We start from the raw sequence: 20,258 nt of genomic DNA, 5'->3' as shown, positions 1-20,258 counted from the left end.
TGTTTATATTGTATTTTTAGTGAACAATAATATTAACGCAACATGCAACAATTTTAAAGATGTTACTGAGTTACAACATCCTGATCAACATCCTGATCAATTCCTATAAGGAAATCAGTCAATTGGAATAAATCAATGAAGCTCTAATTTATGGATTTCACATGACTGAGAATACAGATATGCATCTGTTGGTCACAGATACCTTTAAAAAAAGGTAGGGGTGTGGATCAGAAACCAGTCCCTATCTGGTGTGCAGCGTGACACATCTCCATCACATAGAGTTGATCAGGATGTTGATTGTGGCCTGTGGAATGTTGTCCCACTCCTCTTCGATGGCTGTGCGAAGTTACTGAATATTGTCGGGAACTGGAACATGATGTCATACACATCGAACACGTACACGCATCACAAACATGCTCAATAGGTCAGGTGAGTATGCAGGCCATGAAAATAACTGGTACATTTTCAGCTTCTAGGAATTGTGTACAGATCCTTGTAACATGGGGTAGTGCATTATAATGCTGAAACATGAGGTGATCGCGGAGGATGAATGGCACGACAATGGGACTCAGGATCTCATCACGTTATCTCTGTGCATTCAATTTGACATTGATAAAATGCGATTGTGTTCATTGTCCATTTGGACACACCTACTCATTCCAAGGTCTTTATTTATTTTTACTATTGTCCACATTGTACAATAATAGCAAATACATAAAAACTATGAAATAACAAATATGGAATAATGTAGTAACCAAAAAAGTGTTAAACAAATCTAAAGGTATTTTATATTTGAGATTCTTCAAAGCAGGCACCATTTGCCTTTAACACTTTTTTGGTTATTACATGATTCCATATGTGTTATTTCATAGTTGTAATGTCTTCACTACTATTATACAATGTAGAAAATAGTACAAATGAAGAAAGAGCCCTGAATGAGTAGGTGTTCTAAAACTTTTGACCTGTAGTGTGGGTCAAGGTCTAGTTAAAGTGTATATTTACCTGGATTTTTTCCAAATTGTAGGCTACAACTTTAACCAGTTTTAGTCTTGAAATCTTTGGTTGTTTACTACACTACTCATTCTGTTTAGCACATAACCTGACATGTGAATCCTTAAAGAACTATGCTGAATGGGTGTAGACAAAGAAGAGCTCTCCAGTAGGTGTACCTGTAACAGTTTTCTTCTGGTGAAAGAGAGGTGGACCAAAATGCAGCGTGGTTAGTTTTGTACATCTTTAATAAAGATGAAAATACAACAATCTACAAAACAAGAAACGTGAAAAAACCAACCGTCCTATCTGGTGCCACAAACACAAAGACAGGAACAATCACCCACAAGAGACCTAAAGAATATGGCTGCCTAAATATGGTTCCCAATCAGAGACAACGATAAACACCTGCCTCTGATCGAGAACCACTCTAGGCAACCATAGACTTACCTAGAGTACTACTCTAACCACAATCCCATTACTACAAACAACCCCAGACAAAAAAAATCACATAAATCCCCATGTCACACCCTGGCCTAACCAAAATAATAACGAAAACACAGAATAATAAGGCCAGGGCGTGACAGTACCAAAACATTCAAGGAACATTTTCTCAAAAGTGGGGTTACAAGTTTATGAACTTCCAAATCAGAGGTGCTTTCCCACTGTTCCTCAACTGTAGTGTATGATATACCATTTTCTAGCTCTGAGTCTACTTTCATCCAATGTAAAAAAAAAACTACATTTCAAATGTTCCTACATAGGACCAAATCCAGGTGGTTAGTCACATTTATGAATGTGTTTTTCAATGCTATGGGATATAGATGTTAAAGCCAAATGCAATATTTTATCAAATATTTTGTAAATCTTTTTTTAGGGTACCTAAAGAAGTCCTAGAATTCAAAATGAAATAGCTAAATGATCCATGGTATGACCATCTTAAAACAATTCCACATGTTAGCATAGTCCCTCCAGAATCTAGATGGTCTGTGACGTCAGGCTCTGTCTATAGTACAACACAGAGCCAATAGCCGTCACTAATTGTCCACTGAGCAGGTTTTGTAGTGCATTGATCACAGCACACAGGACTCAGTGTGGGAAACTCAGATCAGCTCTCTACTCACACTGACCAGTAGCTCCAAGACCGAGGACACATCTGCTGCTTCTGGACTCCCAATACAGGAAATGTATTCCCTCCCAAAAATGTTACATCCTACTTTGACCTAATATTGTCTAATTGTTTAATTTTTCGGGTTTAAAAGAGGTGAAATACTGAAATCACAAGGAATTACCAAATGGATATTTGTATAGAAATAAAGTAAAATAATGCAAATCATCCATCAAATCAGATTAACAGCTCATAGTTCAAAATCATGTGAAGTGCCTAAACTTGACCAAAACTGGACTGTATCAAGGAAATAGTAGGCTGTTCTAAAACAATTGAACAATCAAAAGGATTTGGGTAGCACCAAGAGTTTTAATGTACAGGATTTGTGTCTGTCGCTAGGATTTGTGTCAGTGTCATTATTTTATAATGTGGTGTTTTAATTAATTTTTGTAAATTGTGATGATGAGCATGTGCACTGTCTGTGTCATTGATCCCAACATCAGGCAGCAGATCTGGGAGTCACCACTTTCCCAGATTCACACAGCGCTCTGTGAGTGACTCTCCATCACCCTCCACCCCTCCACCTGTTCCCCTGAGATGTGACCATTGTCCCCCAGCAATAAGAACACTGAGCATGTGGCAGCTCCACATTCCTCGTTGTCCTCCCAAGCTCACCCATTGGCTACAGACTGTGAGATTCTCCTACAAGCCCAAGACACACACATTCATATGCAGATTTGGGAGTATATATAGGAGATGAAGCCAGTAGAAATCAGATTCTCTCTACACAGAGGCCTCTACAGCACAGACATCCAGCCATGGCACCTACAATAACTTCAGCTATGATCCTCCCTGAGGAGCACCTGACTCTGACCAATAAGGTAAATCGAAGATTCAAATTCAAGGAAATTAATTTAATTTGATTGATTGTTTGTGTTTAAATAATGTCATATTCCAGAATAAGGTTATTAATTACTTGCCTCTTCTCTTCTTGCAGTGAAGAAAGCCATTGGTGAAGAAGCATAGATTGTATCAACAGCAGCCTTTCCTGGGTCCAGAGATCCTCAATCAGCAGCCTGATTCCAAGCTAGAGAAAGCCGACATCCTGGAGATGACACTTTGCTTCCTGAAATGACAGCAACAGTACCAGCCAGTGAGCTCCTCCTCCTGTTCAGCACCTGTCAATCAGGGTTACTCCAGATGTGTCCAAGAGATTGTGCACTTCCTGTCCAAGGATGAGGTGAAGACAGTCCCAGAGAAGACTGCTGAGCCACTTCCAGAGCCTGCAGCCATCCTCTGATAAGAACAGAATGGAAAGTGACCTGCCTCAGCTCAGCTCCCCAACCCAGCACAGCATGAGCAAAGACTAGAGTCCAGTCAACAGCGCCCTCTGGAGGCCCTGGTAGAGTCCTACAGAATGGAGCTCAACTCGCAGACAATCACAATGGACCATGTTGGTCTAAAATGTATGTCATGGACAGTAGTGAGAATGGGAAGAGATATTCCTCATATTCTGTTTATGCATGAGGTTTTAAACGTCTTGTGACTAAGAACATTTTTTTAATGAAAATGTAATTGAACAATCCATTTTTGTCATTTTATTTGAAATAACCTTTATGTTTTATGAAACGTGTCATGTCAATCATGATAAAGAATAACTTGAATGGTCCTCCATGAGGATTTTTAACCAAAAATAGGTTTTATATCAACAAACTGTTTGTGATTGTCAATTTGACTCATGTTTTAAGCTCAAACCATATAGGAAAACATTTTGTCACCACTACATTTTTCTCGTGATAAGGTAATATTGAAAGGTTATTGAGTATGTATTTATCCATCACGAATATTTACCCCAAAATGATCAAATTTTCTTTATGTGAATGTTATTCTGATCATTTCAGTGAAGATATTGCAGAGAAATGTGTGTTCTCTCAATGTAAAACATCTTGTTTATTTTAAACAATTATCTTGTCTTTCATAAAGACAGTAAATGCATTTCCTGTACTCTGTTGGAGTATCATAAGAACTTGGACAATTCTCCAAGACTTATTGTGATGTTTAATCACATGTGTCCATTCACCTTGAGGTGGTGTCTCATTGAGTCAATTTGAATAAACAAAAAAAGTTATGAATTGATTGATATCTTGTTCTTCACTTTTTTCCCCCAGTCTGTGCTAGTTACTCATCTCCTCATTCAAGAACAAATTGGAATTTGTGAGTGAAACCTACTCGTGCGCTCTTAGTTGTCCACGGTGCTAAACTAGAATTGCCCACCACTGAACAATGTAGCACAGGAAGCAGTCTTTCTAAACTAAGCTACTAATGCCATTGCCAGCTCAGGTTGATCAATGTTAGCCTCCCTACATAATTACATTGAAAGTCATTCCACCATTGACAGTGTGTAACTTGAGTCACTGTGATAACAGTGAATGACATGCTACACGATATTACAAATATAATTAAGAAAATAATCAGGAATGTTTAAGTGGTATCAATTACAACATGTAAAAATAATCATTGCTGAACTTGAAATGAAAAATAATATCATGCAACAAAACAGAGTATAAAGCCTTCATAAAATGTAAAATAATTTGAGAAGCTTAATCCCTTATAAGAATAAAATTGCTTTAAAGTGTATTCATCATACACTGTAGACAATTTCATGGGTACATTAAAACAAGATATACTTTTGTATACGTAGTGTTATTGGATTCAGCTATTTCAGCCACACTCGTTGCTGAAAGGTGTATTTTAAAATATATATATTTAAAAATTAATTTAAAAAAAGCACACAGCAACGCAATCTCCATTGACAAACACTGAAGAGCTCAATGACTTTCAACATGGCACCATCATAGGATGCCACATTTCCAACAAGTCAGTTTGTCAAATTAAAGCCTTGCTAGAGCTGCCCCGGTCAACTGTAAGTGCTGGTATTGTGAGGTGGAAAGGTCTATGAGCAACAACGGCTCAGCCGCAAAGTGGTAGGCCACACAAGCTCACAGAACGGGACCGCCAAGTGCTGAAGCGCGTAGTGCATAAAAATCATCTGTCCTCGGTTGCAACACTTGCTACCAAGTTCCAAACTGCCTCCGGTAGCAACTTCAGCCAATAACTGTTCTTAGGGAGCTTCATCAAATGGGTTTCCATGGCTGAGCTGAAGAACACAGGCTTAAAATTGCCATGCGCAAAGCCAAGCATCGGCTGAAGTGGTATAAAGCTTGCTGCAATTGGACTCTGGAGCAGTGATGAATCATGCTTCACCATCTGGCAGCCTGACGGAAGAATCTGGGTTAGGTGGATGCTAGGAAAAAGCTACCTGCTCAAATCCAGTGCCAACTGTAAAGTTTGGTGAAGGAGGAATAATGGTCTGGGGATGTTTTTCATGGTTCAGAATAGGCCGCTTAGTTCCAGTGACGCTACAGCATACAATGACATTATAGACAATTCTGTGCTTCCAACTTCGTGGCAACAGTTTGGGGAAGACCCTTTCCTGTTTCAGAATGATAATGCCCTTGTGCACAAAGCGAGATCCATACAGAAATTGTCTATCGAGATCTGTGTGGAAGTACTTGTTTGGCCTGCACAGAGCCCTGACCTCAACCCCATCGAACAACTTTGAATTGGAACGCAGACCGCAAGCCAGGCCTAATTGCCCAACATTAGTGCCCGACCTCACTAATGCTCATGGCTGAATGGAGGCTGTTATTGCAGCAAAGGGGGAATTAATGTTCATGATTTTGGAATGATGCTTCAACAAGTAGATGTCCACATACTTTTGGTCATGTAGTGTATGCGCAAATGTTGCACAACTGGCGATAACATAATCATGCCACAAAGATAATATGCATTGGTTGTTAGCCTGAGGCGCAAATCTGATCCAAAATGTTGAGATACTTTCTCCAGTCTTGTGGTCATTGTATTGCCACGGTCTCTACAGAGAGCCTTCGGATCGCGGTGATGATGATCTCGATGTCGACCGCTTGGCAGGGCTTTGCTTGGACGGTGGTGTTCTCTGGAGTACTTAGAACCGTTTGATCTCCCCTCGTTCTGCCGCCTGCAGGGACACGTGAAGGGACAGCTGCCGGGAGTCTCCTGCAGACACTGGGAGAATCCCTGCGAGTAGCTGGGTGAAACACCCGCAGTGGTTGTCTCCTATAGGAAACTCACTGCCATCTCTAAAATATCGTCTTTCTCCAGTTTGGATGCATGCTGCCGATATTGCTGGCAGCAGATATTGCTGGCCACACATCTGTCCACTGTGGAAGTGTCCTCAGCTGCTAAAGATTAGTCTCTCCGAAAATTCTCCGCAATTACTTTCCGTTTCTAAAGGAAGGAAACAGAACAATATTAGGCTATTACTCGTGATAAACTTCGATAAGCACAAACGTTCTGAAATTGAGTATTAGCCTATAATTACCTAATTGTTGGATGAACAGAACGAGTTCAACAGAAGTATTACTTTCAGCAAAAGTAGCCATGGCAGTTACCTGGGAGCTGTAGAATGGCTGTTCTTTAATGAGCTCTTACAAAGCGTATCCGCACAGCTCTTCAGCAACCCAACCTAGATAGGTCTGTGTTGAGTCTGAGGACTCCGTATTTATACCATGCGCTGCCTACTTAATTGCGTAGACTTTCAACACCTGAGACTTTCCCCCACACTCGACAGGCAACCGTTGAGCCAACGATCTGCAAAACAATTTTGGCGACGTCTTTTGATGATATCCCCCATCTGCCATGTGAGTCACGCCGTTGGAAAGAACAAAAGCGTGTGGGTTAATCACACCTTACAGTACATTGGCGCCTTACTATTGAGAAAAAAATCTGTCTTGTTTGATTGGTCTTTGATGTCCACCACATGGTGAAAGAGAGGTGAAACATGAGCAGCCAGGCACACTTAACATCAAAAATACATGTTGTATTCATATAACTCAGCTATATCTGTTGATAAAAGGATATTAGAAGGGTGAGCCGGTTAAGGATCGATTCAGACCAGGTGTTAAAATTGTACGACAAGCGACAGTTTATTTCAGAGGGAGAATATCTGGTACACGTAAATACGGCTCTTCCGTTAGTTCGTGTTGGAACAGCAGGCAGAGAGAGCGTAAACAGTCAGCACAGCCCTTATATACGTCACAGAAAGTAGGTTGACCCTAGGAAGATCGGATCTCCGGATTGGTTCAGCTGGTTGTAGTCTGTAGTCTTCCGCCATTGGCTCAGTTGTCTGTCCGTCATCGTAGGATCTTCTTCGGGCACACAGTGTTCGGTTACATAGGAGATTATGTGTGTAATGTGGGAGCTATCCTGTAGGGGACCCCACAGGCTTTACTGTGAGTTGTAGCCATGTAATTAGCAGTAAGTTAGTCACCTGCATATGAAATAGCAATTCCTTACAAAACCCTCTCTTCACGTCTCACCAGAGACGTGACACAACCTAACTGGATCCAGACACAAAGAGAAACTTCTCCCAAAAGGACTATGAAATAAGGCACGGTATTAAACAGAAATAGATATTTATGTATTACCATCATGTTCTCCATTCAATCCCACTATGTACTAAATTGGCTTACAACCCTCATTTAACAGAGCGGAGAACAGCTCAAAATAAAAGTAAAATGATTGTCCACATTAGCCCACTTTTTCCAGCAGGAAAAAGTTTCTGATACCCTCTCTTCACATCTCCTAAGAGATGTGATATAGTCCAGATACATTACTCCAAGCAAAAACGAAGACATAATCCAAAAAGGAAAAATATCCTAAACTAGGTATGTCTATCCGGAAATGGCCCACAAAGAAAAATAATTTCCCCCTCTTCCCATCCCAGATGGGACACGACATACAATGGAGAAGCTTAATCAATAAAAGCAACTGGATCCCCCTTTTTACTCCTGCTAGGGTGTCACTCAATTATCCTTTATTTCAGCAGTCATAGCATTTCATGAAAATAATAAAAAGTTTATTACTAATAACAAGTTATATGCCTTTGTTGTATGCCTTTGTTCCCCCCAAGGGTGTCACTTATCAAAAACAGGATAAAACTTTATTGTTATTGACATGTAAGATGTAGGATAAAACTTTGGTCATGGAAAACAGAGTAAAGAATTATTAGAAACCATCTGGTCCTCTCAGCTACTCCTATCCTGTACCAGGTGGTACCAGTCCCATCCTCCCCTGAAAGCATGCGTCCGTATCAGCATCGCCAACTGGAGCATCAAGCAAAGGCATATGCCTGAAGCCCTCACCACATCTGTAACAGACTTCTCAAAACACGGTATGATGCAAGCAGCACATCACATCAATAACAAATAATACAAGAATTAGGGTCAGAAATCCAGTAACCATCCTACCAGTGCACTTACCAAACCAGGCCAAGAGAACAGACTCCTCCACCCCCCCGTGGACCTCATCTTAGCAGATCGTGCATCAACCCCGCCTTAGATTGTGAAGTTTAAAAACTATCATCTGGACTGGTATTATTAGGAATATATGTGCAACATTGTTTACCGAACATCTTGCAGACGTCCCCTGACTGGCAAGAAGCATATCCAAGGCAAGTCTATTCTGTCTGGAAACCCCAAATGTGGCCTCAAGCTGTTCAGACATACTAGTGAGTGCATCACGGGAGTAATTCACAAAACGCTGTTGATTATAGTAGATATAATTAATCCATGCAGTCTGTCCAGCATCCACCATGGCTGGACCCATAGTAGGTAGTAAGTGCCAGAGTCCATCATTCCTACCCAAGGCCTGAAACTCATGAGGAATCCCCACTGGCACTCCCAACAGGTTAGTGTGTATGTCAACTACATCCTCTGTCCATGGAGCACTACTACATCTGTCTCCCATGGGATGGAATGTTTTCAGGTCCCCTGGTTACAGAACTCAGCAGCTGTTCAGCAACAACATCAACAATGGTCCGTGGAATTATCAAACTGGTCAGACCACACGTACCTTGCCATTCTCCTCTAAGAATGGGTCTCAGCACTCTTTTGGCTCCACTCATCCAACATACATCAGCCAGACCACTAGTTTGGTTTAGGCCTGTAACTGGCCAAGTGGAATTAATGGTTATGTTACTCCTGCAATCAGCTTCAGGCAATCTCCCATAATCAATGCCATTACCTGTACCCGTGATGCACTCGTAATTGCCCCCATATGCCTCAACACCCCAAGAGGCCCGATGAGGAGGTACTGCAGGAAACACAAGGCTCAAAGAGGAACAGAGGGTTGAATTGGGCTTAACCTGGTAAAAACTTCTCAAAATACACAACCACCCCTCTCCTTCTCCTACAGCAAATGGGTGTAGCCAGAACAGGTCTAGCATAACTTCAAATAATACAGTCCTTTCCTCTCAGGGTTTTAGCTGTGTACCTCATATAAGACAGCCACAAATTGTCCCTACTATCAAAACCAGTCTCAGTTTCTAATTGATCAATAGCCGAATAGTCTCTAACATTAATTACCTGAATGGTATTTTTTAACACAGTGGTGGTAGAGGAGTGTGTCCGGCTACCTCTGGTCTTGGCAGTACCTTGATAGAAAACACACCCATCATGTCTGTCCTCGTCCTTTGTAGTCCGAGGGTGTGAGTGCCTGCATCAGAGAGCTTAATAGTTTTGATGGTTAGTAGGATTTCATCACCTTTACAAAGTTCAACATTGCTCCCAGGTTTCCCCATATCATGGAAAACCTATCCACCCTTGTGGGATCCTCCATGCTATAAGGATACCCTCTTCTCCAATCCTAGAACTGTCCGAAGTCGGTTACCGTGTAATCTCTATTCTAACTTCTTATCTACCCAGATCTAGGGATCTCTTATGCTTATTTTGGAACAAAATACACATCACTTAGCCAGAGCCAGACACATCTTCACTTCTATGAACAAAAACAGGGGTGATAGGACAGGTAGGGTTACTTCATTCGAGAGTTGGCCCCCGGAATTCTGTTAATTCCAGTTCTTCTCCCGAACTCTGTTTATTGTCCGACAGTGAAAAAAGTGTCTTACCCTTCCGCCGTGCGATATGAATCTGGGTAGCTCTTTCAGCTAGCTGTCACCAGGGGTCTTCTATGGTCCCCAAGCCTCTGGGACTGGATTGAGTGACTTCACCTGTAGTTCACCTGTAATGCATAAAATCCTGGACATACAGGCTTGGTTAACAAACAATTTCTCATATGTTTTATCTGATTATATCTTTAACTTCTATGCCCAATTGTTAGCTTACATATATTTTTTTTAGTTTCTTATCCAATAAGCCCCATCCTATCCTAGACCACAATTTACCCATCCCCCTTTTGATACCTGACTCTGCCCAGGTATCAACCTTACCTACTCTAAATACTGACTTAGGTAAGATTAGTATATTATCCTTATGTCTGACATCATGAAGGAGCCCCTTTTAGTTTTCCACATGTCCAATTCTCCCTTGGGCGTCAATCCAGTACCAATTCCCTGTCAAGTTTGTTATCTACTTAAGAACTATCTGCGCTACTTATATATTTTCTTAAATATATATTTACCAATTTAAACCTTTTCTCTCATATTTCTCAAATACCACTAAGCTTCTAACTGTTTCACTTTATCCAAAATCATGTCTATGAGTGTCAATCTCTAAAGTCCTTACATTTCCTTAATCAACCTAACAATAATCCTAAATCATCACAGATGTCCTATATACCTGTTAAATTTAATACTATTTTTTTTTTTTTTTTTTTAAACCCCTAATGGTCAAAAAATTATCATATCAAAATCCTTCCTTCAAGGACTCAGTATTCTATCTGACAATAACATGAATTTAATATATGTTGCAGAGTGCAGAATTCCTTGTCTACAGTGATTTATCATCCCTAAGAACTGAAACTTATTTTTCTATGTAATTCCCTGCCCTTTTGGCTTAATATATATCCTATCCTAACCTCCTAACCTAAACTCCTTTATAATGAATTTACCTTAAAACTAGTACTCAATATGACCACATTCATTATACCAATGACTCTCCCCCAAGGCTGATCAGACCTTAGAAGACAGTGATGATAAGGTCCATGAGTCAACCCACCCTTTTATAGTCAAGTTCTATACTACACTAGACATATTAAAGAACCCTTTATCCTTAAAATCCAAATTCACTTGTGTAATTTAAAACTCATAAAATAAAAACTCATAAAGTTCCATATTTGAGCGTCTCTTTAAAATACCTTTGCACCAAAACAAATAGTCCTAACAAATGTTTTATGTGTATATATTTGCAAACCTTAATGATTAATCAAAACTTCCAGGCCTTTCCAATTTGGTCGTTTATGGCCTCATTCTCCCCAATATTATAATCCCTGATATTTAATAAAAATAACGTATTTTCCCTTGGCTCCTTCAACTCACATTTACATCTCAATAAAACAAAACACCATCTGCGTGTTCCTCAAGGAAAAACAACTTGCCCCTGTTACGTATGTCTACGTATCAAGGGAAATGTTCAAATAACCAAATTCAACCTCGCTAGTTTACCGAAACATGTACAATGTTTTACCATAGAGGTTGCTTTTCACCATTAATACCCTGACACCGTTCCACATAATGGAAACAGTGCTCAAATTCACTGGTGCTATTCAAACGATCAAACCAAGAATCAACAACCATCAGAATCCACCATCACGATGTTTTATGACTCAGACATCCAATCCCTCTCTCTCACGGCCCAATTACAGTCCAAATAAACGCCACAAATCAATGATACCCACCCAGCGAATCAGCTGCTAGTTTTTAGCATCTTTCCTGACGATTTACATACTCCTTTTAAAGGACACTAACCATTTTCTCTGTCACCCCCAGTCAAGACATCATTTCCGTGGCGACGGAAACCTCGCTAGTGATGTCATCAACAAGCGCTCAATCTCGACTCATTTCGCAACGATTTTCAACTCATTGTAAATAATGGTTGGCTGTCTGCAACAACAGTATTTCGGGTTCGATAAACCAAACCTAATTTATCACATCTGTTGAATCCTGATTTAGAGTTTACAACATCAATCAACATCTCTCAATTCGCTAATCTTATAAAAACATTTCGATGGACACAAATCTATCGTAATTGTTCCCCGTTATTATTCAGAATTAATTTGATTTAAATTACTGTCTCGTCTTTGAATTAGCATTTTAATTACGACTCTTTTCCCAATGTATTATTCCCAACAAATCATTTAGTGAACAGACATCGCCTTGCATCAAAATCTCCGTTCTTATATTAAGTTGAATGAATTAGTCTTTCAATTTGAACCAAACAAAACTATTTAAAACGTTCAGTTTATATCTTATACCAATACTAGTGACTATAACTTTCTCTGCAAAACAACCAGTTCAATTACAACCAAAAACTCAGACATATATAACTATTCTTTACACCTCAGCTGGGAACCGAACCCCGGCCTCCCACGTGGCAGGCGAGAACTCCACCACTGAATCACCAATGCTATGGAACTGAGATTCTCCGCAAATAGACCCAATTTACAGTTATCTGTATTTGTTACTCCGGCATCTGAACAACAGAAAATAGCACTAATTTAAACGCCCAAAGTTTTCCCTCAATTAGGATTCTCATTAATCTCGCTCCCTTCGTATCTGACCCTTCTTTCTTAAATACGTGAATTTTGTTCTTTTCTGCCTCTTTCTCTCTTAACCCACATTCCATTGTTTTCAACTGGACCCCGGTTGGCAGTCCCCCTCCTAGGTAACCTGCTTGCGTCCATCTTAACTTTACTCCCTCCCAGACTTTCTTTATATCCTTCCACTGTCCCTTTCCCCCTGATCTATATTCCATTTTTTTCTAGGAACTCATTAAACTTCAGCTTTGGAGTATTGGGGGTCGCCATTGTGAATTTTTAATCGTGATTCAATTTAATTCAATCGAAATTAATCGTAACTTAATCGGAATTTTACCAGACTACTTGAATATAATTAGAATATACTTAGCCCGTCGTTAGTTAATAACAACGATGTATTCGAGGAGACACTATTGCTCACATTCTGCCTTATCTCAGAGCTTTTCCTTGTATATTCAGTTCGAGAAAAACGATTGGGTTGGTATAGCTTTCGTGGAGCGCGCAACCAAGGGATCTATTCGACTATATAGTCGCAATATTAAATATTATATTCAGATCTTATTTCAATTATACATCAGTCATTTTGTTCCTGATTATACATTTTACACAGAAGTTATAGATACATACAACATGGAAGTTTACATACAACACAGAATTTTCGGTTTATTCAATAACCCTTCTTGAGTTCTCTCTCTCTCTCTCTCTCTGTCTCTCAAACCATCAACAATCTTAATGGAGACGATTACAACCACATTACATTTTAATATAAACCGTTACAAATACACGTCATCTCTCTGACCCTATCAGCTTATCTTTATCATTGGACCTCTTATCAGACTGGACTTCGACCGAGCCGCGGGACAACCTCGGCGCCAGGTTTAATGAATAGCAATTTGCTATCCCCTTACTGATATCTATCCCTAATCATTGGACCTCTTATCAGACTGGACTTCGACCGAGCCGCGGGACAACCTCGGCGCCAGGTTTAATGAATAGAAATTTGCTATCCCCTTACTGATATCTATCCCTAATCTCTATCGTGCTGATCCCTTATCAAAATTGTACACATGTCCGACCCCTATCGGAACTACAGGCCTCAAAAGTGATCCCTCATCATTGAAAGCTATCAGACTGCGCTGACCGGGTCACGGGACAAAATTACACAATCTATCCCCTCGGCGCCAGATTTAATGAATAGTAATCAGCTATCCCCTTACTGATATCTCATCAATGATTTAATCACCCGGCCGTCGCCGGTTCGTACCACATATGTTCACTCTACTGTTCTTTGACTCGTCAGCAAATTATAAATTTACACAAGAATTCATACTTACTCGGAAATACTGATCAGAATTTAGACAGACTATACGACAATATGCAAAGTTTGATTTAACAGGTTTTGCTTACCTTGTTTATGGTGCACCTTTTAGATCAGTTTCCCGAGTTGAGCAGAATTATTGTCCTCCCAATTTCTTTCACCCGTCTCTTTTTGGAACCGTCCTTCCGTCACTCTCCTTCTCACACCCAATCAACTCACTTCGACCGGACCGTTATTCAACCATCCTCTGACTACCATGTTTTGTTGATAAAAGGATATTAGAAGGGTGAGCCGGTTAAGGATCGATTCAGACCAGGTGTTAAAATTGTACGACAAGCGACAGTTTATTTCAGAGGGAGAATATCTGGTACACGTAAATACGGCTCTTCCGTTAGTTCGTGTTGGAACAGCAGGCAGAGAGAGCGTAAACAGTCAGCACAGCCCTTATATACGTCACAGAAAGTAGGTTGACCCTAGGAAGATCGGATCTCCGGATTGGTTCAGCTGGTTGTAGTCTGTAGTCTTCCGCCATTGGCTCAGTTGTCTGTCCGTCATCGTAGGATCTTCTTCGGGCACACAGTGTTCGGTTACATAGGAGATTATGTGTGTAATGTGGGAGCTATCCTGTAGGGGACCCCACAGGCTTTACTGTGAGTTGTAGCCATGTAATTAGCAGTAAGTTAGTCACCTGCATACGAAATAGCAATTCCTTACATATCCATGCGTTGCTCCACAGGAGATCGAATGTGTGTTTGCCTCCCACTTTCCGTTCGCCTACCATTGTGTTTCCTGCACCATCTGAGGTAAATCAGTTAAACAGGGAGTCACATTGAGATTAAAAATCTATTTAACATAATAACATAATAACATAATAACATAAACATTTAATAAAAGCAATCACATTCAGTTACGTAGAGGTCCTCAAATCAATATTTTAAATTGACTGAGTGGCACCAGCACATGTAACTGCAGTAAACTCTGCAAATTGTTCTGGGCAAAAAAACAAAACGCAGAATTTCCCAAATCTGTGTAGACTGAATGGATCTCTAGTGTTATCCATTCTTGAGAATGGATTTGGTAACTTATGAGTATTAACTTAATTAATGAAGTTACATATGAAGACATTTTCTGTAAGATTGCTTAGTAAATAAAGTGAATGCAGCTGTCACGTTCTGACCTTAGTTCCTTTGTTATGTCTTTGTTTTAGTTTGGTCAGGGCGTGAGTTGGGGTGGGTAGTCTATGTTCCGTTTTCTGTTTTGTGTTTGGCATGGTATGGTATGGTTCTCAGAGGCAAGTGTCGTTAGTTGTCTCTGATTGAGAATCATACTTAGGTAGCCTTTTCCCACTTGTGTTTGGTGGGTGTTTATTTTCTGTGTCTGTGTGTTCCACACGGAACTGTTTCGGTTGGTTATTTCACGTGTCCTTTATTGTTTTGTTTCAGTGTTCAATTGTTTTAATAAAGAGCATGAACACGTACCACGCTGCGCATTGGTCCTCCGATCCTTACTACTCCACAGCCGTTACATCAGCTCTCTTCTTACAGAGAGGCCCATCCCACATTTTTATACAGACTACAATGATGATCGCTAAAATTGTCCCCTGTGATAAAACGTATTGCGGAATGGTAGACTGCGTCCAATGGTTTTAAAGGTTGCCGCATGCTGGTAAACAATATCACCAAAAATCCAATTCAGGGAGAGGCGTTGTTTGAACAATCTCTCTCCTATTTTCAATACTGAGGCATGATTTATTTTGAATTAAAAAATAATAATAAATAAACTCTTGGATCTTAGCCAGATTTTCTATATGTGTAAGGACAACTTGTCATCACTCAAGACATCCAGGTACTTATATTGGGTTCCATTTTTATCACAAATATGCAGGTCCTCAGGGTCAACATTTCGTGACCTAGAGAACAGCATGAGCTTGGTTTTCAGGGATTTCTGAATTGAATCAAAGTTATGCTGAAGTTCACGAATGTTTCCTATGTCACTAATATACAAGGTGAACAATAAATGGACCAAAAATCTAACTCTGAGGAGCACCTTTTTGAATCTCAAGAAATTCAGATTTAACCCCATCTGTCAAGATGGCCTGAGTTCTGTTGCAAAGATATCTGAAACCATAAACAGGCTGTATATCCCAGGACTATACTTGATAACTTCTTCAGCAAAACAGAATGATCAGCATCATACGTCTTTGACAGGTCAATAAACAACATAGCACAGCTCTTTTTAGAAACCAAGGCTTGGACAAGATCATTAACTAACGTGGTTGCTGTGGTAGTACTATGCCCAGACCTAACCCCTGATTGATAATTGTATTTTTAATGTAAACCAGATAAAGAGGAACAAAGTTGTAAATTAACCAATGATTCAAGAATCTTAGCTAAACAATGTCTTGAAATGAGGCGATTATCAGGTAGGAAGGTAAGACCCTGATGCAGACCACGTCAAAATAACGATAGTTTTAATGATCCAATAGACAGGCAGAGGTCAGTAAACCAGAGGTGAGGCAACCGTACCGGACGTGCATGTTCATTAATTGTTTATGGTTCATTGAACAAGCATGGGAAACAGTGTTTAAACCTTTTACAATGAAGATCTGTGAAGTTATTTGGATTTTTACTAATTATCTTTGAAAGAGGGTCCTGAAAAAGGGACTTATCTTTTTTGATGAGTTTATATATATTCTGAATGGTGACATTTGTGCGATCGGTTTTCTATCGCTCATTTGCATGTCATGTCAATGATATTATGTCACTGTGTAGGAGATGGTTAAAGTGGACTTACATGTAATGCTATTATTGTCCTCACATCAATTTAGTTGACCAAGAGCCTTTCCAATGTTTGATGACAACAGCCGGGAGCCATTTTCACCCAGGTTAATTGCGCCTTCCACAGAGTAGCCAGGCCTATTCCAGAAGGACTCAAAATTGTCGCCGAAGGACACGCCCAAGTCCTTGGTCAGACGCATTAACGACTGGTGAAGAGACCAAAGACGGCTAAAACACTGTGATAACTGGGATGAAGCATTATAGAGATGATGAAACATAATACATGACAGCTATCTGGATTTCTTTATTCAACATTATTTTCCAGTTTGTTTATGCGTTAATTAAAAAATATATATATATATTTATATATACAATTTAATTTAAAAAATCATAATCATCTCTGTAGTGTGATTATTCTGTGCATATCTGCTTTGTGAAGTGTGCTGTCTCTTATCTTTTTTTAAATGTATTTGATTTCACCTTTATTTAGGCAGGTAGACTAGTTGAGAACAAGTTCTCATTTACAACTGCGACCTGGCAAAGATAAAGCAAAGCAGTGTAACAACAACAAAAACAACACAGTTAGTGCAGAATGGGATAAACAAAGGTACAGTCAATAACACAATAGAAATACATATATACAGTGTGTACAAATGGAGTAAGGAGGTAAGGCAATAAATAGGCCATGGTAGCGAAGTAATTACAATTTAGTAAATTAACACTGGAGTGATAGATGTGCAGGTGATGATGTGCAAGTAGAGATACTGGTGTGCAAAAGAGCAAAAAAGTAAATAAAAACAATATGCGGATGAGGTAGGTAGTTGGATGGGCTATTAACCTCTTAAGTCGACCCTCTACTTTTTTGAACATTCTGTTAAAAATCGCGCACCATTTCAGCGCCCTGCTACTCATGCCAGGAATATAGTATATGCATTTGCTTAGTCTGTGTGGATAGAAAACACTCAGACGTTTATAAAACTGGTTAAATCACTGCTGTGGCTTTACCAGAACGGCATTTACATCGAAAAGCACAGGAAAAACTGATCACTGAAAATGTTTATAGTTGTTGAAAACTGGTCGAAGCCCACATACCATAACCCGAGGTCCTGAGTATTGACCGCCTTAACCTGTTGCCTCTACTTGGGACGCTTGCGTCCCAACTAGAGCTCTGGAAATGCAAATGCGCTACGCTAAATGCTAATAGTATTAGTTAAAACTCAAAAGTTCATTAAAATACACATGCAGGGTATCAAATTAAAGCTACACTCGTTGTGAATCCAGGCAACAAGTACGATTTTTAAAATGCTTTTCGGCGACAGCATGAGAAGCTATTATCTGATAGCATGCACCAATACACTACAACAGAAAAGCACAGCAGGGGACGTAAACAAAATAATTAGCATTTCGGCGTTACACAAACCGCACAATAAAATAGAAAACAGTCATTACCTTTCACCATCTTCTTTGTTGGCACTCCTAGATGTCCCATAAACACTATTGGGTCTTTATTTCGATTAAATCGGGCCATATAAAGCCAAGATATCGTTATATGTAGACTGTGTGATAAACGAAAAAAACAGCGATTTCACAACGTAACGTCATTTTTTTAAATTCAAAAAGTAGACGATAAACTTTCACAAAACACTTCATTTTAAAGAAATACGTTTGTAATGCTACTTTAGGTATTAGTAAACGTTAATAAGCGATAAAAATCATCCGTAGGCGATGTAAATATCATTAGCTGTCGTCTTGGAAAAAAATTTCAGGAGAGAGCTCTTCCGGAATGATCTTCTAATCAATTCCCCATCTCAACTGTTCCTCTAACAAAACCTTTAATAACAATTCTTCTAGTTTTAAAATATAAAAGAACAAACTTACATTTTAAAGGAGACCGGAGGTAAGCGGTGCCCCTCTTTCGGTTCAACCAAGAATCAAAGATGATTCAATTCACAAGACTCTAGACAACATGGGGATGTTGTGGGAGTTGAATGCTCGGTCTTATCTAATTCGGCTCACTGTTAACAATTGCTGGAAGTGGCGCAAGGATATTTATTTCCATTTTCTGTGATCAGGTTTTCCTGCGCTTTCCGATGTAACGCACGTTATGTAATAGCCACAGTCGTGATTTAACCAGTTTTAAAAACGTCCGAGGGTTTCCTATCCACACATTCTAACCATATGAACGTACTATATTCCTGGCATGAGTAGCAGGGCGCTGAAATGTTGCGCGATTTTTAACAAAATGTTCAAAAAAGTAGAGGGTCGACTGAAGAGGTTAATGTTAATTCGCACCTTTATACAATACTTCCTCTGCTCGGGAACACAGTCCAAAACGCCAACCCTTACTATACTCCACCTGGTCCCAAATTGAGTGTATGGGTTTATGTAGCCATCCCTTTCAGTGTGAGCTATGACCTGGCTCCACGACTTACACAGTGATTTACACAAATACTTCCCATAGAGTCCCATGGTTCTAGACTGCCAAGGAGTGAATGACCCCAATTGGTCTACACAAAATTCTACTGAGAGATCCTTGCCCAATTCCACCCTCACTTCCTTACTATTTTGTTTCAGTGACCTTTTGAGAATCTTTGGTAACATCCCATTTCCCTCATCTAGCACATGAGTCAAATTATCCTCTTTGGCACTCTCCGGAGGATCATGGTGAATCAGGAATATGGCCCCCACAATAAAACAGCTCAGGACGGTCAGTGCACACGTGAAGCCCCACCCTCTCCCCGAGAACATATCAACAGCCAGAGGCCAAGCCATCACTTCACTTCTATGAACGCTCACAGCTGGGGAAAGGTCGGGTATAGGGAATCTTCAGAAGGAGTTTGACCCCCGTTCCATATGGGTCACGGTTCCTCTCCTACTCCTGTGATTGTCCGACAGTGTTAGCGTCACTTACCCTCTTACAATGTGTGATATGCACCCAGGTAGCTCTTTCGGCTAATCTCACAGCGAAGGCAGTCACCAGTAGTACTTGGAATGGTCCCTCCCACCGAGGCTGCTTCCAGTTTTTTTTCTTTAGTGATTGGAGTCAGACCCAGTCTCCTGGTTGAATCTCGTGTGCCACCTCCTTCTGTAGTTCTCCTGCTGGGCATAAAACTTTTGACATACGGGTTTGGTTAATAAAACAGTTTCTTATTCGTTCTGTTTATTAGCCCAATTTTTTTATTTTTTTATAGTTAATTATCCCGTAGGTCACATCCTATTCTAGAACACTATTTACCCATCCCCCCTTTTGTTACCTGGCTCTGCCCAGGTAACAACCTTGCCTTATTCTTACACAATGACTTAGGTAAGATTTAGTGAATTATCCTTATGTCTGACATTATCATTTAGGAGTGTCCCTTTCATTTTCCAAATTTGAACTACATGCCTCACTGTTTGGTTTCCTAAACTCATGGATTTTCTTTTAGAAAGAACATGTCTATGAGCGGCTTTTCTCTAAAGTCCTTACATTTCCTTA

At 39.9% G+C, this 20,258-nt stretch overlaps 1 pseudogene; it reads left to right on the top strand.

Moving 5' to 3' along the window:
* The first annotated feature begins 2,890 nt into the window (after positions 1 to 2,890).
* Positions 2,891 to 3,942, top strand: LOC115143256 (transcription factor HES-5-like; annotated as a pseudogene).
* The last annotated feature ends 16,316 nt before the right edge of the window (positions 3,943 to 20,258 follow it).

Source organism: Oncorhynchus nerka, linkage group LG15 (genome assembly GCF_034236695.1).
Source record: "Oncorhynchus nerka isolate Pitt River linkage group LG15, Oner_Uvic_2.0, whole genome shotgun sequence".
NCBI classification, from domain to species: Eukaryota; Metazoa; Chordata; class Actinopteri; order Salmoniformes; family Salmonidae; genus Oncorhynchus; species Oncorhynchus nerka.
This window is presented reverse-complemented; position numbering and strand designations above follow the sequence as displayed.